At 37.9% G+C, this 27396-nt stretch overlaps 1 pseudogene; it reads right to left on the bottom strand.

The window, feature by feature from the left end:
• Positions 1-1682: 1682 nt before the first annotated feature.
• On the bottom strand, positions 1683-26612 carry LOC149189852 (putative pentatricopeptide repeat-containing protein At1g26500; annotated as a pseudogene).
• Between the last annotated feature and the right edge of the window lie 784 nt (positions 26613-27396).

The raw sequence follows: 27396 nt of genomic DNA on the forward strand, positions 1-27396 counted from the left end.
TGGTTGGATTTATGAATATAGGATTAATCCTCTAATGCTACACTCCTTTCAGAATTTAAAACTAGTCTTGAGCAAGTTTTCCTTGAGACATCAAATAGAATATATTGATCCTGATGATAAACAACAGTGAGAAAGAGAGAGGATGGAAGACCTTAACTGAGAATCATAACACATATCAAGGGTCAAGTTGTCAACAATAAATATGTACTTAATTTTTTTTTTGCATTGCATCAACAAACTTACCAAAGATTATGCACAATGTTCCTTTAGAAGTTCAATCATGGCATGTTGATTAGCATCCTCTACATCTGCAAATTGCTGCAAAAGAAATTGTATCACTTAAGTCCTCAAACTAAAAAATGCACATAGTGAATTCAGTACCACTTAGGTTCCAAAATTGAAAACAAAAACAAATTAATAAATACTCCAAAAAAAGTAGTTATATCAACAAAATATTTTGAAGGCGAAAATTGCACTCCTTGCTCTTGATTTATAAAGCAAGCTTCAAATTCGCAATAAACAATGATACCAGACATGAGAACTACAAGAAGGCTCAAGTGGAACTGGCTAATGAGAAAGAAGAGGCATTCAATGCCAAGATGATAATTTGAAAGACTTCTATCTAGGAGTGGATGGAGGTAGGCATCAAAACTCTTATCTCACCTCTCTCAAAGGATCTTTGACCATGAATCAAGACCAACAGGAAAGTTTCCTATGGAAGAAAGGAGAATATTAATTAATGTGAAATGATACAAAGTGTGCTTTTGACTACCTTGCAAAGCATATTCCAAGCAGATTGTGGTATCATATCAAATTCTTAGTGAATCTATTCTTTCACCTCTATAGAAAAGTATATTGGAATTATCGACACAAAAAGAATGAACCCTATAGAAAAGACAATACAAATAGGTTAGGTAAAACAAGCTGAAGGAAGAGCCTATAATGGGTAGTTGTGGCTTTGAGCTCAGAAATGATATTCAAGCCCAAAATCCACAAAGGGATACAAACAGTGAAATTGTGGAATCCAAGAAAGAGCTATAGCCTATATTATGATACTGTTGGAGGAGCTTTGTACACATGTGTGTCAAACCCCCTCTATTAGGAAGTTGGCTACCTAGAGATAGAACCAAGATATAAACTACTTTTTTTCTCTAACAATTTTCTCATTAAGGAAATGGTTGGAGAAACAACAGGAGGAGCTACATCCATCACTAGCAACTTCAAGACACACTTGCAACATAAAACAACCAGAATATCTTTACTCTTCCTCAAAAAATTAATCTCCTCCTAAGCCATAATTCAACATACAAAAGTTACAAATTGAAATCAATACAATGGCAAAGAAGAAAAAGGAGAAAATGAATTTCAAAAAAGTCCAAGATGTTTTTTAATCGAGATAAATGATGCCCTAAGACACAGAGTTAAACATTGTATAACACAAATAGCTACCATAAAAGAACGGAAAAACTGAGAGAAACTTATTCCACCATTGAGCTTCATCTATACTGCCTCAGTCAATGTTGTCGAGGTTTTTGAAATCCACTGATAACCACTTCATAAAAATAAGAAATGGAAACCAACATTGTAAACATTGGCTTAGCCCGAAGGCAGGTTGCCCCCCTTCAAGGGGATTGACTTGAAAAATTTAAAAAGTGATTACTTGGTCTGACTTTAAATACTTTTCATTTATTTTTTTCAAGTTGTGCATATGCATCTTTCTTACCTGCTTGACTCAATGCCTTCTTCAACTTTGTCGTATTTTCAACAGGTAATTGCACTCCTCTAGCAATTGCCTCCATATAATACTTTACTGCTTCTAATGATCTTCTTGGGTCACAAAACCAATCAATTAATATAGCAACACAATCTGATTTTGGGAAAATGACCTTTCGTATAATGTGTTTCCACATCATTACAACCATCTATGGATCATCTGCTTCAAGGTACATTTTTATTGCCATAACATAATTATCATAGAGGGGACAAAATTCATTCTTAATTATTTCTCAAAAAATGCTTGATCCTTCCTCCACCTTTTTTCGATCCCTCCTCCACCTTGTGAGCAATCATAAAGGCCTTCAAAATTGGTATTTTAAGACTTAAAATCAGGACATACACCATTAAAAACCATCTCATCCAACAAAAGGTCAACAAAATCTACTTGGATCGGGATTGCACTGCAAGAATAAGTGGGAAAATCAGGGACAATACCATTTTCCCTCATAAACTCCTGAAGTCCATAAGCATCCTTCATGTTATTAACCTGGTAAAGGATTTGTTGTGTTTTTCGGAAGAAGGCTAGATTGAGAAAACACTTCCTATTACTCATCGTGGCCAGATACCTCGATGCCTCATCAAATCAAGAGCCATTGACCAGAATGCTCAAGAAGGCATTATAAGTTGATATGTTGTTCGACAACCATCCGATATCGCTAACCATTTCTCCAAAGGTAATTATAGCATTAGTCACATCGCCTATGATCTCCCATCCCTCCTGTAGCAACGCATATGTGTTAGTATCTGGGGTTATCCTCACCTTCATTCTATCGAGCAATTCCACTGCTACTTTCACCTGCTTGTGCCTAAACAATGCAGTGTGAAGACAATTTAGTTTGTAGTCTTTTTTTTTTTTTTGGGAAACGATTAGTCATCCCAGGAAGGAAAAATGGAGGCATTTGGTCGTTTTAATCTCAAATAAGCATGCAGGCAGTCTCAGCGTCACACATTTTGGAATCCATGATCATACATTATTCCTTCCCTTTAGAAATGGGGTGTTAAGTGCAGTGTGAAGAGCATGGTGTTTTGTTTTCCATGAATTATTGAATTAATGCATGCATGCAGCCTTGTCTTGTACTGATCATCCCATAAGTGCACTCACATCCCTCCACCACACCAAACACTGTGATGGTCAGTCAATACTCTCCCTCTTCAATACCAAATTCATGATCCTCTCACTTTTTATGGCAATCGAAGTGACACATTAAGCGTTTCTTTTGGTATTGTCACTCCCAAACAACAAATTCATGGTTCTCATACTTTTTATTGTCTGAATGGAATCAATATATTTGTGGTTCTCATACTTTCTATTATCTAAATGGAATCGATATATTAAGCGTTTGATTTGGGTATTCTAAATGTTTCATTTTTCAGTGACCTCTGTTGGATTTATAACTGGTTTGGCCCTTTACCAATTTATAGATCTTAATTATCAGACTTCAAATCCACTTCCCAAACCAAGTGTTGTGCCAATTCAATCCATCCGAAAGAGAGGGAAGCTCCCGAACTCCCCAAAGCTAGATCGAACAAACCTAGGGCAAGGGTTAAAAAAAGAACAATTCAAAGGAAGTACAATTCTATTTTTTACAATCCATCCATAGTGAGAGCGAATAAACCCCCAGCTAAGGTGAAACAATTAGAATGAAAAAATGATAGCAATATGCAGACAAAGCAAAGTTAGCAATGATTTTTTTGTTATTTACGAGCATCCACTGAGAGGGGTCCAAACTGGGCTCTTTGGGGGCTTGAGGCAGCAGTGACGAGTGAAACAAGGGCTTCATAGAAGGGGGCACCATGGAATTCCACAAGGAAGAATAAAATGATAATGGATCAAGGGTATTGTGTAATGGAGCTTCCATTTTAGATGAATGATGAAGCTTCCTTTTTAGATGAATGATGAAGCTTCCATTTTAGATGACAAATTAGGGTTATTGTGTAATGAAACATCCATTTAGATGAAGGATTAGGATTACTGTGCAATGGCAGCTGCTGCTCATGAGAGATAAACTTCAATGAAAATAGAGTATTGGGGTTACAAGAGTTTCCATACCTGCTTCAGACGAAATCCCGCATTCTGGGTTTCAAAACCCATATGCCCATGCTCAGAGTTCGTGAGGCTTGGCTAGTGCTTCAATAATCCATACAATCAAGATATTCAATGCACTATGTCTTTGTGCAGGTCTTTGAGTCAATAACTAAAGCGCATAGGCTTCCCCTGGCTGGGCAGGTCTATGGTAAAGCAACACCGTGAACCCCCAGGCCCTATTGGAGCTACTACTATTGGATCAACTTAATCAACTAAATGTTTAATTTCTACCTTTCGCACCTTTCCCTCTACCTATGATGTTGTGATTGTGGGTGGGATATAATAGATCTATGTCTCTTTCACTGATTGATTCCTTTACGATAGATAGGGTGTAAGAATTGAGAATGCATATACATGAGGCTAGATTCCATGCCATCAATCTTATTTTGAAATAGAATTCCTGGTCCAAGTTGAGTTGAACTTCATTTACAAAACGTTCTCATTTAACGGTTTTCCTCTCCCTTATGGTCAAGGCAGGAGATAGTTGCACTTGCCTCTTCCTATTATGAGTGTTTAAAGATCGTTCCCATGTTCGAGTCCAGTCGAATTGCTCTCTACGTAAAAAAAAAACTTGGGGATCAATAAGAAGTGGGGCAACTAGGCTGGATAATGAAAAGTTGGGATAAATATGGGAAGGAAAAGGCACAAGATGAAAGAACTTCCTATACAGTCCATAAGGAATTTCAAGGCCACCCCTATCTTCGTTGTTAAAGTAGGCATAACAAGTGGAAATTATTTTGGTATTGACGAGGAGGGTTCAGACCTAGGGGTAAAGTATGACGTGTTAAAGTGACTCGACATCAAAATGATCTCAAAAGGATATTGTTAGTGTTCTCTTTTCAAAAAAAAAAATTAACTATAAATAATCAATAATATTTTCTAGATCCCTTTTAACTTCCTATCTACCAAGCTTTAAGAGGGATCACATCTCTTTTCACTCTAAATGAGGTTTGCAAATCAATAGATTTGATCCCTCTCCCCTTGGTATTAAGATGGATCTAGATTGGTTTAATTCCCCCCCTTTAAATAAGATATATTCCATATGAATACCATACCATGGGTTAATACCATGGATTAATACCATAGGCCATTTTTTTTATTATTATTTTAATTTTATGGGGTTATTTTTATTTTTATGTAATTTGACTTAGTCAAAATGTTAAACATTACATTACAACATCTCTATCATACCGGGTTGGAGAGCGTCTCTCGATGCAATAACTCATTGTTTACATAGTCCATAAGTCAATATGTCACCATATAAGTATCAATATATGTCTTAGAGAATAGTTACATTTCAAAAATCTACAAAAATCGTCAAAACATATTATCTAAGATCAGAGAGTTATAAAGATAGTATCTGAGGCCAACAAATTAGATATGCTAAGATATTATGAGTTGCAAACCTAACATAAAAACATGTACATTATCCAAAAGATAAATATATCCATCAAAACTAGAAGCCCCAAAGCATAAAATTGATCCAAAAGAGATCATCAACATCCCTATGTGAATATCCTTGAAAGACCATCTTGCCAAATGTAAAGAAGTGTAGAAAATGAGATCATAAACCATGTCAACAAAAACCACCTCTAGACTGAAATCATCGAATGTGAAGCACCGAATGAATCATATATATGAGAATTAACCTCTTCATTGTATATTGTTGTTTATAAAGTATGTATAGTATATCTTGCCAAATGGCAGCTTGAGACCATGTTTTGACAGCTTGTCAGCAGCTTGAGACCATGTTTTGACAGCTTGTCAACAACAATGTTGAATTCTCTATGTGTATGAGAAAAATTTAGCTCCTTGAATTGTTTAATAATCACTCGGATCCTCCTCATCCAGTTGTATAAAAGAGGTCTATTGAAAGATGTATTTTTTGTTTCCCCATCTACCCCCATCTAGGAGTCACAGAATACCTCCAACATCTCAATATCAAACCTTTGAGCACAATATAATAATCCCAAGAGAGAAGAAACTTTTGTGTGGGTATTAGACCCCTTGTCGCCATTCCAAATAAAATGATACATTGTACCCAGTAAAAAGGATATGTATGCACCGTAGCTGCACATCACCTCCTTTGTGGCTCCATAGAAAAACCCACATAAAATATTATATGAGCGACATGTCTCACGGATGATAATTTTCCTCCAAACCTTGCATCTATGTAAAATGCTACAATCCTAATGCACCAACTCCAAATATTAGGATTAATGTTCACAAATATTAAAGAATTGTGACTCCTCCAAATAATACACATTATATATAATGGAGGAGTACCAAGATGTTGTATATAATCCAATCTCGAAGGTAGTCTTCCACTAAAGAGAAATTCCAATCTGCTTACATATTCAGCAAATTTAAAACTCTAATCCAAATCGATTTCGTAAATGAACAACTTAAAAAGAGCGACCTTACCTAATGGGAAGACACTTTAAGGTAAAAAAGGATGAAAATAGTCTTAAATACTTTTTGGAAAAAAGATTATCTTTAGAAGAGCAACAAAAATGGGTCACAAATATGTTGGGTGATGACTTTGAAATCATCTACAAAAAGGGGAAGCAAAATGTTGTTACAAATGCACTCTTAAGAAAGGATGAGGATGTGGAAGAATTGTTCTATGTGATTTATATTATCCAACTTGATTGAATAATTGAAGCAAGGGATGAATGGAAGAATGACGAAGAGGTATGGACACTCATTTAAAAGTTGCAACAAGATCCCAATACATTTGATACATTTATCTGGAAAATTGATTCATTGTGTTACAAAGATCATTTATATCTCTGTAAGAATTCCCAACTAAAACAAAAGATTTTTTGGAATTGCACACCTCCCCCTTAGGAAGGCACTCAGGATATTGTGACCAAAAATACCGCATACCCTACACCTGTATTTCCTTCAAGGATGATAAACATTTTCCATTGATATCCATAATTTCCCATATGGTGTTCTCGCCTTCTCTTAGAGGCATAATTATGAATGAATTTCGTATTCTTGTCTCCCCCAATGATCCAAATGGACCGAATCTCCAACTTCCATTCCTCCTCCTAGAAATTAATAATTTCCCTTTTATGCCCTTACAGAGAAGTATCCTATAAGTGTTGAGCTACTGCAAAATAATATTTATGGGATGGATATGCCATAACACTGAGTTTCAAATCGATCTCTTCAATTTATTTTATACGCCTCTTTTTCTGAATCTAAACCTAGTTACAAACAGTCTCCTTGAGTGTTTGGAGCTTGTGCCCAATAAGTTCGAGGGGAGAGGTGATCAAAGGATCAAAGCCTCATGCCCAAATTGTGTGAACCATTGTATCAAATCCAAGTATTTTTAACCAATGGTGATTAAACTTAAAGGGAATACCTTGCCATTCGTTGTAAGCCCACCAATGTAAGATGATAGGGTTATGATCTTGTAACCCCAATAACCCATGAATGAATAATGTCAAGGAATTCAATAATGTTTTCAAAGTTTACAAATGCTTTCCTATCACCTTGGCTTAGGTTGTCTGGCTAGAAAGAAATGAAAATAAAAATAAAAATTGAGAACAAGGACACTATACCCTTCAAGTGCACTTTCCAAAGTCTGAATATCTTAAGCACTTTTCCCCAATTATCCTCCACCCCTCATCATGCTCAGACCTATGATATGAACATAAACACTCAAATTCCATGGGTATTTTTTTATGGAGCCTCCAAAAAATATTCACCTGGAAGAAGAGCATGGAGCTTAATCTACCTCACACAAAATCACTTCCTCAGCTTCAAATCCAGTACTAGCGATCCTTCAAACAACCGTAGTGAACTCATTTCCCCTACATTGGTTCTAATACTTGCCCTTGAAAAGTAATTTCTCAAATACAAGTCCTAGGGGATTCCCTCCTCGTGATCCAATGGATGAAAGGTGATGCTGAGCGAAGAAAATTCTTGTTACAACCCTTGTTTCAGACTTACAAGACATCAAGAAATTGAAATATTTTTTTATTCACCTCATTTTCATTTGTGAATACAAGGAAAATAACAGGGAAGTTGATAAGCTATCCAAGGGTGGCTTGGAGCTGCAAGAAGACACTTGGGGGATAAAAGAATCCCAACAGAAACAAACTTTTTATTTTCATCAATCATGGTTTTAGGATTATGGTCGTGTCTAAGCCAAGCTACCGTGAAGACATTAAATAATTTTTTTGAATGCTACAAAGAGAAAATGTATGGTTTATGTTGCACTGTAGTATTGATGTTTCTTGGTTATAGTGGCTGATAGAGAGACATTGTAGCCCCTAGAATAACAATAGCTTCATGTAATTTTTTATGTTTTGGCTCCACATTGATTTCACAATCAACCAACCTTTTTTCAAAAATGTAAAAAAATATTATTTGAATATAATAAACATTTTGATTTTTTTTTAAGTTATCAAAGGTTATAAATGTTTTAATATTTTTCAAAAAGAAAGGTAGTTGAACTTGCAAGCTTTTTTTTTTTCATTTTTTTATTTTTTCAATGTATATGTCCGGTCTAGATCCATTTTAACTCTTTACCGAGAGGGGTCAAATCTCTTTTCGCTCTAAAAGAGTTTTCATCTTAAGAAATATATTTCATTCTTCCAACTTGGTGCTTCGTAGATCTAGAGTTAAGATGGATCTAGATTGGTTTAATTATTAATTATAGTTATAGTTATAATTTATTTTATTGTTATTTTAACGAAGTCAAAATGTTAAAGAGGATATCACAACATCTCTACCATGGGAGAGGAATTCAATAATTATGGAGAAACCCTATAGGCCCATGGAAAAATTGTAGGCAAAGAAAGGGTTGTGGAGTTTCTGACTAGAGTGAGGTGTAGTTTTGACGAAGAGTGAATGGGCTTTGGACAATGTCAGGCTTTGATATCCTTGTAAAAATGAAAAATAATATTAAATGATAACCATGAGATTTTTATTCACATGATGTATATTTTTTAAGTACAGAGATTGTCGCCATGATAAACCCTTTGAACACAACTCCCCATCAAATATGTTTTTTTAGATGAGATGTTGGTTTCTTAGTATCAGACCCACATGAAGGAGGAGTTGGTGGATTATGGATTGGAGGAGGGGGTTTTCAACAAATTTTTGCTAGCACAAGTATTTTGTCCATTCAAATTTGGAAGTTAGATCAAAAGGTAACCATGCCTCTGTTTTTAGGCCTACCAGGTCTTTAGAAAGAAAAGTTAATAATTTGATAAGGTTGTCATCTAGCGATTTAGAGGCCCTAACCGTTGCTCCAATTGTGCATTGTTTGGGTCCTCTAGTTTTGGACAGCCCAGGGCTCGATGCCATTTGTGAGGGGTTGCAAAACTCTTCTTGGGGTTCTCTAGATTTGAGTTTGGTTTCCCTTTCATCCTATAGATAGGAGAAAGATATGCAATGTGTTATGACTTTCTTATGCTTTTAAGAAGTTTCAGAAGTTACAACTTTCTCTGATTTGTTTTTTTATTTTCCTTCATCTCAAGTGCCATTGGCCTTACCCTCCTTGGATGATTTGGTGAAGGCCAAGAGCCTTGCCCTGACGATGAAGGAAGGTCAAACTAATGTTGAGAATATCTGAATCCATATGTAGTGTTAAAATTTAGAGATAAAATGGTATTCATAATTTTAACATTATAGATGGATTCAGAGACCCCCTTGTCTCTTAATTTTAACACTGTAGATGGATTCAGAAACCCCTGTAGTGAAATGAAACACTTTAGTATCAAAATTGCAATTTTCCATTTCCGAAGTGACACAATTAAAAATTACTAACATAAATGACTAATTCATATACTTGTTGTACTTGTTATTTGGTCTTATTTTTATTCTTGGACTATAGTCATTTACATTAATCGTTATTAATTTTTTCACTTAATATCTAGTCATATATTTTAGTCCTGGACTAAATTAGTCATTTTAGTTAGTCGGTTTTAGTTTGGTCACTTATTATCTAGTCGTATATTTTATCCCTAAACTAAACTAGTCATTTAAGTTAGTCATTTTTACTTTGGTCACTTAAAATTGCTCAAATTTAGTAGTAATTCACTTGAAATAATTGTGGTGACGAACCTTTTTAGTCACCTAGTCACCAATTTCATCATTTTCTACTAGTGTAGTGGATAGTGAGGCCACCGACAACTTTATTAATGCTCAGATGGTGGAGCGTAGGGGCATCCAAAAAAAGACATTTGAGGGGTTCTCTGTGCTAGTGCCAGGAGACCGGACCATGCAGTGCACGAAGTATGTTCTCGGGTTGACTGTGAGGATGGGGAACTACTCACTCACTGATCACTTTTTTATAGTTGATGTCCCAAACACCAATGTGGTGTTGGGTGTCCAGTGGTTGTATTCATTGGGGAGGGTCACCACTAACTGGTAGAAGTTGGAGATGAAGTTTATGGGGCCAGATGGGAAGCTAGTGTTATTGAGGGGAATGCACTCTTATCCACCACAGACAGTTTCAGCTCACCGGATGGAGGAAGATCTATGACATGGAGACATTGAGTGGGCAGTTGAGTTAAGGATTTCAGAGATAGGGGTTCCAAAACAACATGTGCATATAAACATGTTTGCCTTGTTGGAGAGGCACCAAGGAGTTTCTGGGGAGATCCCACCAGGTAGACCACCCAATCGGGGTTTGAGCACACTATTAAGTTTGAGGATGGATTGAACGTAGTCATCACCACCCCATATAGGCACCCAAAGGCATATAAGGATGAGATAGAGCGAACCATCCAAGATCTGTTGGGTCACATCAGGCTTAGCTCGAGTCCCTTCGCTTCTTCCATGGTGTTGGTGAAGAAGAAGGATGGGACACTACGCATGTGTATTGACTACAGGGCCCTCAATAAGAAGACATTGAAGAACAGATATCCCATCCCATGCATTGATGAGTTGATGGATGAACTTAGAGGGGGGAAATACTTCTCTAAGACAAATCTGCACTCGGGATATCATCAGATCCAGGTAAGGGAGCAAGACATCCCTAAGACTACCTTTCATTGCCACTATGGACATTTTGAGCTTTTGGTGATGCCCTTTGGGATAACCAATGCTCTGGCTACATTCCAGTCATGCATGAACCGTGTGTTTTGTAGGTAGTTGAGGCATTTTGTCCTTTTTTTCTTTGACGACATACTTATTTATAGTCAGAATTGGGAGGAGCACCTTCAACACTTGAAGGTAGTGCTTCACATACTTGAGGAGCAACAATTGTATGCGAAGATAGCCAAATGTAAATTTGGATTAACAGAGATGTTGTACCTTTGGCATGTGATTTGGGAGGACGGAGTGAAGGTACACCAGGAGAAGATCAGAGCCATATTGGATTGGCCCACACCCAAGAACGTGATAGAGTTGAGGGGGTTCCTGGGAATTTGCACATACTATAGGAGATTCATGAGGGGATTATCACATCTTGCAGCGCCCCTCAATGATCTGATTAAAAGGGGAGCTTTTGAGTGGACACAGGTGGCACATGAGGCCTTTGAGCACCTCAAGAAGGTTATGAGCAGTTGTCATTTCTTAGCTTTACCAGATTTCATGTGGTCCTTTGTGTTGGAGTGTTATTCTTCAGGTGAGGGATTTGGGGCCGTGTTGAGATACGGAGGCCATCCTATTGCATTCGAGAGTAGGAAGATGGTACCCCATGAGTGGTTGTACTTGGTGTATGACAAGGAGATGTTGGTTGTGATTCATGCACTGGCCAAATTTAGGTAATATTTGGTGGGCAACCGGTTCAAGGTGAAGACTGCTCACAACAGTCTTTGATTTTTCATGGAGCAGTAGTCATTAGAGGAGAGACATCAGAAATGTGTGAGTAAGCTCTAGTCTTACGATTTTGAGATCAAGTATGTGAAGGGAAATCATAACATGGGGGAAGATGCCCTCTCTAGGAGGCTTGCAGTACTATCTCTGATGGTCCTTACGCATGACTGGAAGGCTCAACTCTTGGTTGAGTACTCCAAATATAGGAAGGCTTGCGATATTTTGGATGGCATCCATAGGGATAACAGATTTCGGGTGATGGATGACTGATCTACTACAAAAATAGGATATATTTGGTGCCAGGATATCAACATAAAGAGAGGATTATGCAAGTATCTCACGATTCCACCCTAGCAGGACACTCGGGCTTCCTTAAGAAATATCGTGCTATTAGAGAGAGATTTTCATGGCGGGGGCTCAAGGGAGATTTGTTGAGGCACATGCGGGAGTGCGTAGACTGCCAAAGGAATAAGGTGGAACTATGACATCCATCCAGTTTATTATAGTCGCTTCCCATTTTGGAGAGGAAATGGGAGAGTGTGTCCATGGACTTTATCACAGGGCTCCTAGTTGCACATGGGCGAGATTGCATTTATGTGGTGGTCAATAGATTGACCAAGTTTGCCCATTTCTTCTCCATCTCATCAAGATCTTCAGCCTCTCAGATGGATGAGTTATTCATTTGGGAGATCTTCTTATTACATGGTCTGGATGGGGGGAATAGAGCTTACACCCAGCACTAGCTATCACCCCCAGATCAATGGGTAGACTGAGATCATGAAAAAGTGGTTGGAGGGGTACCTGCGCAACTATGTGATGGGCCAAAAGAGAGAGTGGGTCAAGTGGCTTCATCTAGGAGAGTTTTGCTGCAATACCACTTATCATATGTCGATCGATATGTCTCCTTTCCGAGCAATTTATGGATATGATACACTCTCTTTTTCTAACCTGATGTTTGGAGATAGCAGGGCCCCAGGGGCAAAGGATTGGGTTCAAGAGAGCCAGGAGATTCTCCGATCTCTCAAGAACAACTTGCAGATGGCTCAAAATCAACAAAAGATGTATGTTGATATGCACAGAGTGGAGAGGCAGTTTGAGGTAGGGGACATGGTCTACATACACGTGCAACCATATAGATAGGAGTCACTTAAGAAGAAGGGGGAAAAAACTTAGACCTCAGTTTTATGGGCCATATAAGGTAGTCAAGAGGGCTGGAGAGGTCGCTTATGAGTTGTAGCTATCTTCAAAGTGCAGGATCCACAACATGTTCCATGTCTCATGCCTGAAAAAGGTTTTGGGACATCAGGTTACAACAATGACTGAGTTCCGTACCTTTTATGATGAGGGGCACTTGGTTTTGACACCTGAGTTCATATTGGAGACTTGAGAGAGGAGGTTGAGGAATACGGTGATCAGGGAGCACTTGGTCAAATGGAAGGATTTGCCAGAGGAGAATGCTATATGGGTGAGTGAAAAAATTTTGCAGCATTTGACTTTGTAGTTGCTTGGGGACAAACAACATTTGGGAGGGGAGGACTATAATGTCCCTTCCTAATTATTTTCCTAAGGTGAGAGAATTTTTTTTTCAATTTTGTCATGTTTTGCCTAATGCAAATTTTGGTGAAGAAACTTGGGAAAAGTGGGTTGATGTGCATCTTAGTGGAATGTGGGTGCCACATACCCACAAATAATACACACCCCATGGTAGGAAATTCAATTTTAGTAAGTAAGGTCGAAATTAGATATGGGGCCCACATGAGACTCAAGGCCAACAAGCATAAACAAGAGAAGAGGAGCAACATCTAGGGCCTTTTAACGATTTGAAAACTCATTTTTTCTTTGGTTGTTCAACTGAGCTACATCATGTTTCTTAGTAAAAAAGGTTCCCAAGGAGTGAAGCTCACCCTTTCCTTGGTGGACATCGAGTGCCACCCTAGGAAGGTATTCCTTTTCATTTAGAGACAAAGAGAGACATATCCTACAAGGAATCACATTGTCTTGGTTCAATAGGGACGCAATAGAGGAAGCCACACAATCTTGGAGGAGCAAGGATGTTGGGAATTGGGTGTGAAGTGTTGTCGGAGTATTCCTTGATCGATTACCATCCTAGAGGAGTGAATCTTGAACAGGAGAGGGAGCATAATGATCAGAATGATTTATGAACTTAAAGGACTACGTCATCCTCTACATGACTATACAATCATAAGTGTGGGTTGTCCAGAGGGAGTTTTGCCCTGAGGGCTGAGGAGTTGGGTTGTTGGTATTTTGGTTGGAGGCTTATTTGCAGGGGATTTCTAGCATTTTGGAAGCAAGAAATAATAGAATCAGCTACAGGTGTAGATTTCTAGTTTTCGAGGAGGGCCAAGCAGTGTGAGGATGAATTTGGAGGATCAAAAATAGAGAAAACCCTTTTCGGGTTTTTCTGGGCTTTTGGCAAGGAGTCTGCCCCTAATTTTATAGAATTTTTTGGGCAATTTTGAGGGGGAAAATCAAGGTCTGAAGTCAGCCAACATTGGAGAAACATAGGGCCAATGTAGTTTTCTGGAGAGAAACACTTCTACAGTCATTGAACACTTTTGTACTAATCACCTAAGGCTTGTAGCTTGCCTTTTGCATTCCTTCCATATTTTGTTGTATTCCAACAATATACTTAATAAAAATTGTCCAATTTGGTGTTCCAGGCGTAATTTCTGTTATGTGTGCATTTACTGAGTAAATTTATGTTTTGAAATTATTGCATGTCTTTGTTATCATTGCATATTTTCCATTAGGAATATTACAATGGGGCTAGCATACGTTTTGCATGTGACACTCTCGTCCCACGTCTACCCAAGCAACCGACCAACCAGGGTAAACATGCGACAAGAGGCCACTATGATATGATTAAACCTACTAAGTTACATTAAAGAAGTGGAACCGATGGAAACACACCATACAAACATTCAATATCAGCCTTAAGACCCCCAGGAACCAATCCAACCTTGTTTCCAACCAACCCTTGGGTCCCACTGAGATTTTGGACCACTTGACCTCTGGACGCTCCCATGCTATGGGCATGCCAACGTCAAGAGAGCTCTCGATGTTCCCACAAGCCTGCATGCCTGCTTCCAGGGACTATTTCCAGTAGATATATGCCAGAGTCCGAGGATTTTAAGGCAATTTTCAAGCCTAGAATTCCAGCCACTGCCCAAAACTTGTTGTAACTTCTAGAATCCATTAAACACATGATGAAAAGACTAATAAACCAAAAAATAACTCTAGGACTAGGCCCGACCATCCCCAACCAGGACTGAAATTCTATCAAACACTTGGCATATATGTAATCTACAGGTGTAAATAACAGATCTAAGCATAGGGGTCTCATACTTATCTGAGATTCACTATGACACATTATTTCCTTATCACTTTAGTTGCAGTTTCATTCATTAGACCATAGATACATTGTTCATTAATATACAAGTAAAAACATGATGGGAGCCATACATAACCACTGTCATAAAACATATACATAACCAACATAATAACAATATAGATACCAAGGAAATAATAGTCATATAATCCACATATAAACCAGTATAATACTCATAAAAATACAAGGAGAAGTAACCTCATATTGATGATGCAAAATCCAAACCCAGGATGGGACTACCACATTCCACCCGACCATAGAATGACTGAGCCAAATCTCTCTTTAGCGATTCACGTCCGTGCCATATTCCAAGCATGAATGTGGGATCTCATAGAACACATCAATCCAAAAACCATCCAGGGCTTCCAGAGGCCATCCACCTCAACCCATCACACAGTGATTCCACCTCAGGGTCAGATGTCACAAAAACATCATTAGATTGATCTTTATCCAAGCCTTCCAGGGCTCTAGAGTGTTTGTTCCAACTAGGTTTCTAGGACTAGTAACTCAACCCATGGATGTTCTCGGGTTGTAGAGCATTTTTCCAACCAAGGCTCCAGGACTAGTAACTCAACCCACAACTACTACCAGGCTCCAGAGCATTTGTCCAAAAAAGGCTCAAGGACTAGTAACTCAACCCACCAAGGGCTCTAGAGCGTTTGTCCAACCAAGGCTCTAGGACTAGTAACTCAACCCAAGCTGTTATAGGGCTTCCAAAGCGTTTGTCCAACCAAGGCTTTAGGAGTAATAACTCAACCAAAGCCGTTACAAGGCTCCAGATCATTTGTCCAACCAAAGCTCCAGGAACTAGTAACTCAACTCAAGCTAAGGAAACATGAGAACCAACCAAAACAAAATAAGGAAATAAACCCATAATATCCATCGTTATCTAGGAAATGGCAAGGCTAAGCAAATCCACTGTCAATCCAAGAAATCCTCCATGCCAGTGACAGATCATGACCAATAAACCACATGCATATACCATGCATGCCAAAACTAGTGAGGAAAATATACATGCAACTTGGTACCTACAAGAAAAACCCATTGTAGTTGTTGATCCCGATGTCCTCTTACACTTTCCTGCTCTTCCTTTGCCTTCTTTCTCCGAAAATCCAAGTATTCCACACTCCTCCAAGAGTGCTCCAAGAAAAATCTAAGTATCCAAGAGTACGAGAGAGATAGAGAGAATAGACAGAGAGTTCTAAAACTGAATTGACCAAGCTTACATTGACCAAGCCTACCCACTAATCCTCATAAGCCTTTTTATTAATGAGGCCTCTATTTTCTTCAATTTCCATTATTTTCCTTCAATTTCCTCCTCACATGAAACCTATGACCTTTCACCTTCCTTTTCTCCTAATTTCCTTTATTTTCATAAATGATATGCTAATTAATGCCTCATGCCTTTCCAAATAGTTTTGTAAGGGCTACTCCTCCCAATTGATTCCTCGTAAGACTAGGAACCTATTCATGCCATTCACCTGCATATGCAACCATTCCTTCACAAGAATGATTCCTAATGACCCTGTCAAATAACAACATACATACCTACATATATATACGTATAATTATTAGCATTAAACAATCATGATCCTGACAGGCAACGTCATACACACATACATATATACATATAAACATTAGCATAAAAACAATCGTGATCCATGATGACCCTATCAGACATGACATACATACATATGGTCATGTATACATATATAGACACCAACATAATCATGATCACAATGTAATTACTAGATATCATAAGGTCAAGGTTAAGATACCTCCCTTTATGCATGCAACACATGCGCAACATTGAGAACAACAGTTCCCAAAATAGCCAAGGAATCGGATGCCTCACATCATTCACTTCAAATTTCCTTTTATATTTCTCATGACTGTACTTCCCCAGCCCATTTACACCAATTGACCGTGCCACTCCAACCGATTATCATATTCTTACCTTCAACTGCCTTTACTCATGTACCGAGCTTCATCTAGGTCTTATATTACTTGCTAGGTTTCATTCAACTCTCCCCGAGCTCCATTAAATTTCTTCTTTCCCAACCAATTCCCAAGACTCTCAAAACAATAAAGGCAAGACTGAGAAGTAAACAAGAAGAAAACCATGGAAAACCAACAACAATACGACACCACAAACAAGGTGGCATGATCATACACTAGACATAACAAAACTGCAAATCAAGCACAAGAAAATCACAAAATACCAAAAGCACAAGACTGGAAACAAACACCATGACTCAATCCCCATGGTTCCCAGTGCTTTCAAAGGAAATCTCAACCTGAGCCTTCTCTAAGATTTCAAGGCAGTCTCTTTGCCATGCAATCCCCTCCATCATATTGCCATAAACACATAATTGTCAGTGTCTAAATAAACATAACAATACACCAATTACCTTACATTGTTGTGCCAAGCAAGTTGCTTACAACTGAACACATCCATGCCATCTGTCAAGAGACTCCAATTCCCCTGAAAGATCCATCTGTAACTATAGACTAGCGAATATACCTGTCAAATACATGTTCACGAATCTAGCACATATCCACATAATGTCAGACAATATTAAGGTTAAGAAGACTTATTGTATGCAAAGAACTCATTCGTTTGGTATTAGGGTTTCCAAACATAACCAAAGGAATTCTTGCCTAATTCCTTTTTTCTACCTTTTTACTTTGTTGGAATCGACGCTTACTATGTGTTGTCACATCACCCAACAGTTAGTTATATAAATACATCAATTATTACCTTGTCATGCTAATACCAAGCATGTTTCCTGTAACTCTTCACACATGTCAACCACATGTTCCAAATATCAAGGCAATCATATCTATCAATTTGAAATCAACCTTTAACAAGACTAGCAATCATGTCATAATCCATAGTCAACTCATAGTCATTAGACATAATGCTACAACTATCACCTACAACACTCGAGTACATATCAACTGTCTCAACACATATGTATTAGTACAATCATATTAAAACAAGATCATTGAAACACATACTCATATTATGCAATTCATCAAACATTCAACCAACTTGCAAACATACCATGTTAAATAAATCAACTAGACGACATAATAGACACCAAACACTCAAACACCAAATAGACGTCATAATCAAACATTCAAGCACAAAGTATACGACATAAGAAAATTCATACCTTAATGTATCTTAGGGGAGGCGATATTGTCTGCACAATCAATCCAGATTAGCATGATATAACTTCACAACATATCAACTCAACCCCAAATAAGGTCATGATATCCATAATAGTCACTAGCTAACATGTCCACATCATAAGCTCATAAAAATTTATCATTCATACATAATAATCACATCTGCATAGTCAGTCTAGATTAGCACAACACAATGTCACAAATAAGTCGACTCATACCTAAATGTCATAACCCTAACCATCTACATATGTCAATCCAATTTAGCATGATACATATAACATCAAGATCTTAATGTAATAACCCTAATCATCAAGTTACTAGCATATAACAACAACAAGTTATACATCATGCTCATCAACAACATATAACCTAATCATCAAGCTAACTATCATATAACAACAACAAGTTATATATCATGTTCATCAACAACATATAACCTAATCAGAAAGTTATCTAAAACAACAATAGCAATGCATACATCCACATGTTACTATCATTCATGACTATCTGACACATGTGCATATGACTACACTAATTAACTAGCATCTATCATGTATGTAACTATAACATCAATAGAATGAAAGGCATACGCATAACCATAATGCATATAACAATCCTTAACCTACATACATGCATGCCCAACATACAAATCTGTATGACATCATGCTCTTGCCCCCAAAGTCCATTGTTGCAACTTCACTTTAATGGTATATGTCTCCTACTCTATCTCATCCAACACATTAGCATCATAACGTACCAATATCATCATGATGACCTAATTGCATATAATGAATTCACAATGCATATTTGACCTACCATACATGCATAACCATAACCATGAAACTGCATGCATATAGACATCGACATGCATAACAATGCACATACACCCATACACTCATGATGACACATGCCACAACAACACCATCAACCTTTAGATGGATACATCACTACAACCATGATCAACACCATGCAAATGGAACAAGCAGATCGACTACAAGAATAAGGAACACATATGCAACCAATATGAATGCATGGCCAACACACAACCCATCTAGTCTGAGGGGTGAACCATGCTCTGATAACACTCTGTAACACCCTCCTCCCACATCTACCCAAGAAATCGGAAAACCAATGTAAACATGCGACTAGAGGCCACTATGATATGATTCAACCTCCTAAGCTACGTTAAGGAAGTGGAATCTACGGAAACACACCATACATACATTCAACATTAGCCTTAGGACCCTTAAGAACCAATCCAACCTTGTTGCCAACCAACCCTTGGGTCCCACTAATATTTTGGACCACTTGACCTCTAGACGCTCCCATGCTATGGGCATGCCCACATCCAAAGAGCTCTGGACGCTCCCACAATCCTGCATGCCTGCATCCAGGAACTATTTCCAACAAACCTATGCTAGAGTCTGAAGATTTTAAGGCACTTTTCAAGCCTAGAATTTCGACCACTTGCTAGAACTTGTTGTAACTTCTAGAATCCATTAAACACATGATGACAAGACTAATAAGCCAAAAACTAACTCTAGGACTAGGCCTAACCATCCCCAACCAGGACTGACATTATGTCAAATACTTGGCATATATGTAATATATAGTGTAAATAACAAATCTATGCACTAGGGGTCTCATACTTATCTGAGATTTTCTATGAGGCATTGTTTCCTTATCATTTTAGTTGCAGTTTCATCCATTAGGCCATAGATACATTGTTCATTCATATAGAAGTAAAAACATGATGAGAGCCATACATAGCCACTATCATAAAACATATAAATAACCAACATAATAGAAACATAAATACCAAGGAAATCACAACCATATAATCCACATATAAACTAGTATAATACTCATAGAAATACAAGGAGAAATAACCTCATATTGATGATGCAAAACCCAAACCCGGGATGAGACTACCACGTTCCACCCAACCGTAGAATGGTTGAGCCAAATCTCTCTTCAACCATTCACCCGCGTGCCATATTTCAAGCACGAATGTCAAATCTCATAGAACACAACAATCCAAAAACCATCAAAGGCTTCTAGAGGCCATCCACCTCAACCCATCAAACAATGATTCCACCTCACGATCCGACATCACAAAACCATCATCATATTGGTATCTATCCAAGCCTTATATGGCTCCAGAGTGTTTGTTCCAACCCAACTTCAAGGACTAGTAATTCAACCCATGACTATTGTCGGGCTCCAAAGCGTTTTTCCAATCAAGGATCCAAGACTAGTAAATCAACCCACTGTTGTTGTCGGGCTCTAGAGTGTTTGTCCAACCAAGGCTCTATGACTAGTAACTCAACCCATCAAGAGCTCCAAAGTGTTTGTCCAACCAAGGCTCCACAACTAGAAACTGAACCCAAGTTGTTACATGGCTTCCAAAGCGTTTGTCCAAGCAATGCTCCAAGACTAATAACTCAACCCAAGCCATTACAGGGCTCCAAAGTGTTTTTCCAACCAAGGCTCCAAGAACTAGTAACTCAACCCAAGCTAAGGAAACATGAGAACCAACCAAAACAAAACAAGGAAATAAACCCACAATCTCCATGGTTATCCAGGAAATGGCAAAGCTAAGCAAAGCCATTTTCAATCCAAGCAATCCTCCATGCCAGTGAAAAATCATGACCAATAAACCACATGCATATACCATGCATGCCAAAACTAGTGACAAAAACATACATGCAACTCGGTACCTGCAAGCAAAACCCATTGTTGTTGTTGATCCCCATGTCCTCTTGCACTTTCCTACTCTTCCTTTGCCTTCTTGCTCCAAAAATCCAAGTAGCCACACTCCTCCAAGAGTGCTCCAAGAAAAATCTAAGTATCCAAGAGTATGAGAGAGAGAGAATAGAGAGAGAGCTCCAAAACTGAACTGACCAACCTTACACTGACCAAGCCTAGCCAATGATCCTCATAAGCCTTTTTATTAATGAGGCCTCTATTTTCTTCAATTTCCATTATTTTCCTTCAATTTCCTCCTCACATCCAACTTGTGACCTTTCACCTTCCTTTTCTCCTAATTTCCTTTATTTTCATAAATAATATACCAACTAATGCCTCATGCCTTTCCAAAGCCTTAGCCATTTCCTTTTCCAATTTCCTTAGACATAATAAACCAAATGAACATCCACTAGGATGTTTTTCCCACCATTTAGCTTGGAATATGCATCCCATCAACCGTGGTCTTATATATTTTACATGGATTTTTAACCAGGGTTGTTACATGGTGCTTCATCTGCTAGGGTTAATGTTTTGGATGTTTAGGTTTTTCCATTATTTCTAAAAAATAAATAAGCCCTTGATCCTCATTCTAACAATATTTAGAAGGCATATAAACGCCACATCTCTTCTCAGAGATAAGCTACCATGGCCTGAGCTAGTTTATTTCCATTTTGCATGTAAAAAAAATTCAATAAATTGTTTTTAATGAAATGAAGCTTTGTTTTCATTGTATCTCTATGTTTTATATTTATATTTGTATTTAATTTCATTCCTTCATAAATTTGGATCACTCTTACTTCTCTCTAGTGAAAGTCTCTTACACATTACAAATGATGTTTCATAGTGTCATCTTATTTGTTGATTTCAAAGGTTGTGTGCATACCCACTTATGTTATCCATTGCAACTAAGGAAAACCTTAAGTTATGGTGATCGGGACGATACTCCAGATGGAGCTCCTACTCCAAATGGTGTGAGGTCTAATGGGGACTTCACATTGGGTACACCCACATGGTTGACGTATTTCTAGCACCGTCAATGAGTCCCCACATTTTGAATCCTTGTCAAGAAATATTATAATTATATTTTCAATATGGCTCAATTCAATCCCTTGTTTACAAGGAGTTAACCAAACTCATATATATTTATAATATAGTACAAATATATATATTTGTGACCATTTTAGACATATGTTATGTGATGTGAGATCATGATGTTTCTTATGTATATACTTCTATATGTATTAACATTAAAGTTATATATTCCAAATATAGGTATACAAGTTTGTGTTAATAATATGTATTTTAGAGTATATGATTTAGCATTCATATATGATTTTGTGAACCGATATGTATATAATCCCTATAGGGATGTGGTTATTATGTTCATACTTATGTACACATATTAATGATCTAACCTATAGTTTATGACTTTGTGGGAGCCTAGTGACAATATTAATTAGGGTATAAAACTTTTATCGTGTGATATGGTCCTTTTATGTTACTTAGTGAGTGTATCATGCAAGATACATGGGGATATCCTAAGCAAGTTAATGATATGGACTTAAGGAAAGGGTGTTCTAGTGTGTGCGGGGGATAAGAAACCCAATTCCTATGATGTGAGTATGCTAGGATATTATAGTTTGTTGAACCATAAAAACCCCTAGGATTGGTGGAGTTTGTTATTAAGTATCTTCCAATGGTTGTGGGATAAAAAAATGGAGTATTAAGGTCCTATTTTTCCCTAGAAAAATGAGATCAATAACTAATATCCTTACTACAAGATAAGAATAAATGGGCCTTTTCTAGTTATTTTTCCATTTGAATAGAGGATCCATGCCATGGCAAGCATAAATGGGACAACATAATTGAAAATAGTTGTTTAGCTCAAAAATTTTAGAATCTCAGACTAATGGTACATGTGTCTTAGCTTTGTGGTTATACAAATAGACACAGACATTGTGTGAGAAGTATAAATGCAAGATATTAATTAGATAACCTAGCAATAAATACCAAGTCCTTTCTTCTTACAAAGTAGATTTTAGATAGAGATATGGGAGAGTACTAAGAAATGTCTACCCTTGTAGCCTAGGTAGGAAGGGAAAGTGCAAGAATGAAAAGTTTCTATTAGGTACTAGACTCTTTTATGTGTAAACTAAGATACTTTCTTGAAAAGGCAAAAGAGGGAGTTGGACTATAAGAGAAAAAGGTTCTACATACCATACAAATAAGCATAAAAATTTAAAAAACCCATAGGATTGCAAATTGATATATATCGATTTTGACCCTATTGGTTTTGTAATTCATATTCGTATTTCTCAATTAGGTCTAACCTAGGGGATTGATACGAATGTTATCCTCCTAGTCTAGGACCATTTCCCACAAGCATGTTGAATCAATTTCTACATTAAAACCAAAGTCATAGAGTTCATCACATTTTACCCTCTAACTTTGAAATTTGTTGAAGCTCAACCAAAAAGTAAAATTGCTTAAGTTCGGTTCATGAAATTCATTGATTTTAACATGAGTTATCAAATTCTAGAAAGTTTCTCTAGTTCTTGGTACCAATTTGTCAATCATATGGAATATCTCTCTCGAATCCTATAATTAATGACACAATGTTTGACTTTATTCATATGCAAATAGACACCACCAAGCTCTTTCCCTCTAAACAACCTACTAACTCTGGCCTATGCATTTATTTACTTGCTAACTCTAGCATTTCATTCCATGTATTAATTTTCCTTCTATGTCAGTTGGTCTATCTAATTGTAGTATGTAACTGTTCCATTTGGGTTATACATTTCCCTTTGTGGTGTGTATTCATTAGTATAATGCACTAGTAGTAACTTAGTAATGAATTTCCTCTTTTCATAAAACTTTATTTTCATTTATATGGAAATTGGAAGTTTCATTTTTAAAATTTTTACAATTTGTAATTTTTTGTGTACAACTCCATCACGATCCATTTCACATATTCATTGATCTAGCCAAGGCTAGCTAATTTTAGAATGCAACTATTTCATGAATCCATTGCTTATGCACAAATAATTGAAATCTAGGTTTTAGAATAGTTTTGCAAGCAAATATTTGTTTGTCGCACCATCATGCATGCTCTTTGATTTGTTATGGCCATTTCATGAGATTTTTGACAAGTGATTCTTCTTCTAGAGTTTTGAATCATCTGCTTTGATTCATTGGTATTGTATGTAGATATCCTTATGTATCTCTAATTAGCATGGTCACAAGTTTTCCCTTTGTGAAATGTCAAGGTTTTATGGTCACAAGTTTTCCCTTTTGTTCTTCTTCTTATTTTTATGTAGCTCTCTTTACACTATATGAAATTGGGAGTCCAAATTTTCTAAACTCTTGTACACTATAAAATATTTTAACCTTGTAGCTCATAATTTCATATAATTCACAAACATTTCACCTCGCTACTCATTTGTAGGTTTCAAATTAATTTTTCTAAGAAATATTTCTTGTTCCACCAAATCTTGCAATCTTAGGTATGAGTCTAATATAACCACAATTGATTTAAAATGATTTATTGTGGCTTTGTTTGTATAGAGAAAAGATTATTATTTAAACTTGGATGCATGATTCTTGAAAAGGTTTAAAAAATATTTTTTTAAATTGAAGTTTCTTACTTATCATATCATATGTGTGTATGTTATCATATATTTAAAATCATTTTTGCATTGTTCCATAGGGATGTGCCCCCTACACTTCCCACACCCTCAAAATGAGGGAGAGTGTTCAGAAACACATTTTACCACCCTGCATTTTGTGAAACTAAGTGAAATACACAAGAAAATGTTTCGCCAATGTACGGGACATGTTTCACAAAATTGGGTACTTGTAGGAAACGTGCACCCATATGGCTCCCAACCTCCCCTTCCCTATTCCAGCGTCCCCCAAACTTGCCCACCTAAAAAAAAAATATAAATATAAATATATAAAAATAAAAATAAAAAAATCCATTACATAATGATTATTTTCTTAGTGGGTCCTGACCTAGGTTCAGAGTTAGTTTCGCCAAACAAACCCCTACACTACTGGCCCTTTCGGCATCAAACCGTGAAGTGCGGACTTAAGTCTCACCCGAAGCATTATGAGGGGATGCGGGAACCAAGTTTCCACACCCCAAAGATCAGTGTAATGTCGTTTTATGCCATAAATCTGTCTTCACGTAGATCGATAAGCCTTTAAGGCTTATCAATGTAACTCCATTTTATCAGCCTCTAGACCTCCGCGAAGGTCTACAACTGTCTTTCGTGGACCTTGAATAGGAGAATCCACTACTTACATGCATCAAATATTACTTATAACCCAGTAATTACTCAGATCATCTTAAGTGTTCGATAACTTCAACATACAACAAGATAATCTTCACGTAAATAGTTAACAATAATTATGTTCATATAACACTATAAATTGTGTAAAATCGTGCATCAATACATCATAATTTCATAAGTCCAACATTCATCATAACATAAAGCGCATTCATTCATGACAAAAGTAAATAGGCAAAACACAAGAATTTCTGCAATAATCTTCTTTATTAATATTCGGTTCAGCTTACAGACTCAAGACTTCCCTGCACACTCAGCTACAGGGGTCCGCGCACTCAGCTGCGGACTCTACTCTAGGCCTCTGCGTATACAGCTGCAGAGCCTTTCTTCCTACTCTTCTTCGCTACATCTTTAGACTTCTCCCATAGATCAAACTTTATTACTTGCCTTGGACATCCTAAGACACACCTATTTATACAATCCCATGGTCCGTATATCCTCAAAAAGCTGACTCAACTTACATAAAGAAGGGTAAAACCCTTTATCACTCTTTAATTATCTACGCACTCCGCGACCACAACTTGCGGAAACTTTACATCTTTATACCATAAAACTTGGGCTTTTGCCCCAAAATTGACCCTAGGGGACCCCATCCTAACAGGCCCCCAACACAAAGATCGTGGCTCGCCCTCGAGTCACTTGGCTGGCATGGATATATTACTACGAAGATCCCCAACTCCACTCATGCCACTGCTACCTCAGTCGCGCTCTGCGTGGCTGTTTGCTTGATCTGTTCCACCAGCTTCTCTGTGGTTGGTCCTGCGCCATCCTACTTGATTTTCTGCTGCGTACTCTGCAAGTTTTCCAATTTCTCCTGAATATTGGCGGAGACAATGTATGCCTCATCCAACTAAGGCCCCAATATGGCCTTTAGAATTGCTTCTTTCTTCAGTGTTGCTCCCACCTGTCTAAGCAACTGCTTCACCTCCTATAGCTTAGCAAGGCATTGTGTTGTAGCAACAGTGCGTGTCGTTTCCCTTACTTCGTTATATTTCTGTTGGAGCTCACGAACTGTGGTATTCAAGACTTGTAGGGTGGGATCTTCCTGCAGATCCATGACTACCTCCATAGCTTGCTCAAATAGCATAGTGCAATGCACCACCCTGGCATCCACCGTCGCAACTCCATCTTTCACAGTGGCTTCACGTTGTTCTCTTACCTCTGGCAAGGTTGAAAGCTGTGACTTCAACTCCAATTCTGTGATCTTCAGGTTCAGCTCAAATTGAACTCTATCCACCTCTGCTTTGGCCTTGTGCACGCCCATGGCAAGCTTTCTGATCTTTCCTCCAACGGTGCATCCTCTGGGATATGCAATTTCAGCACCGTTCTACATGCTTCTGCCATTGTGGCCACCAGCTGAGCACTCTGCATCTGAATTTTCTTCTGTGCCTCCAATTCCTCTGACTTCTCATTGAACATTTGTTTGTTTTTTACTTGATACTCACTTATGAGGCTGAGCGCATGCTATTCCCGCGCTCGGAACTCTGCTGTCACACCTGCCTGCAGCATATGAAGATATTCACTGGGGAGCGTGACCATTGTAAGGCCGATGTTCTTCAAAGAACTCACGATGGCCTTGTCATTAGTCGCCTCTATGCTCAAGGAGCCATATGGGAACACAATTTCCTAGAGATCCAGTGATCGAACCATCTCTGCTACCCGAGTGGTCCTCGGTGCCAAAATTGGTGCAACGCTGATCTGCCTTACTCCTACCTAGATCCTATTTGTCTAAATCTGCAGCTCGCGCAGATCCTTTTGAATGGTGCTTAGAGCCTATGGTTGCTACTGCTCAAACTGTAGCAATAGTTCTGTCGTGGTATCCCGCACCTTGTCACCTATCTCGTCCAGGTTGTCGTCTGTCAGAGTAATTGGGTCCAGCGATGGATTTGTCACCTTTGATTTCTTTTGCGGCCCTTCCTTCCCTTGTTCTTTGTACCTTTTGACCCAAAAAGGAGTACTCTCCTATTCCTCCTGACCATTGCCGCCCTGCTCTAATTGCTCCTCCTCCTCTGTTTGGGCGACAGAGACTTTTCACTGTGCTTGGAGTC

The sequence above is a fragment of the Pinus tabuliformis genome, chromosome 3_1, assembly GCF_031772625.1.
Source record: "Pinus tabuliformis cultivar Carrire ecotype Pingquan chromosome 3_1, CPIR1, whole genome shotgun sequence".
NCBI classification, from domain to species: Eukaryota; Viridiplantae; Streptophyta; class Pinopsida; order Pinales; family Pinaceae; genus Pinus; species Pinus tabuliformis.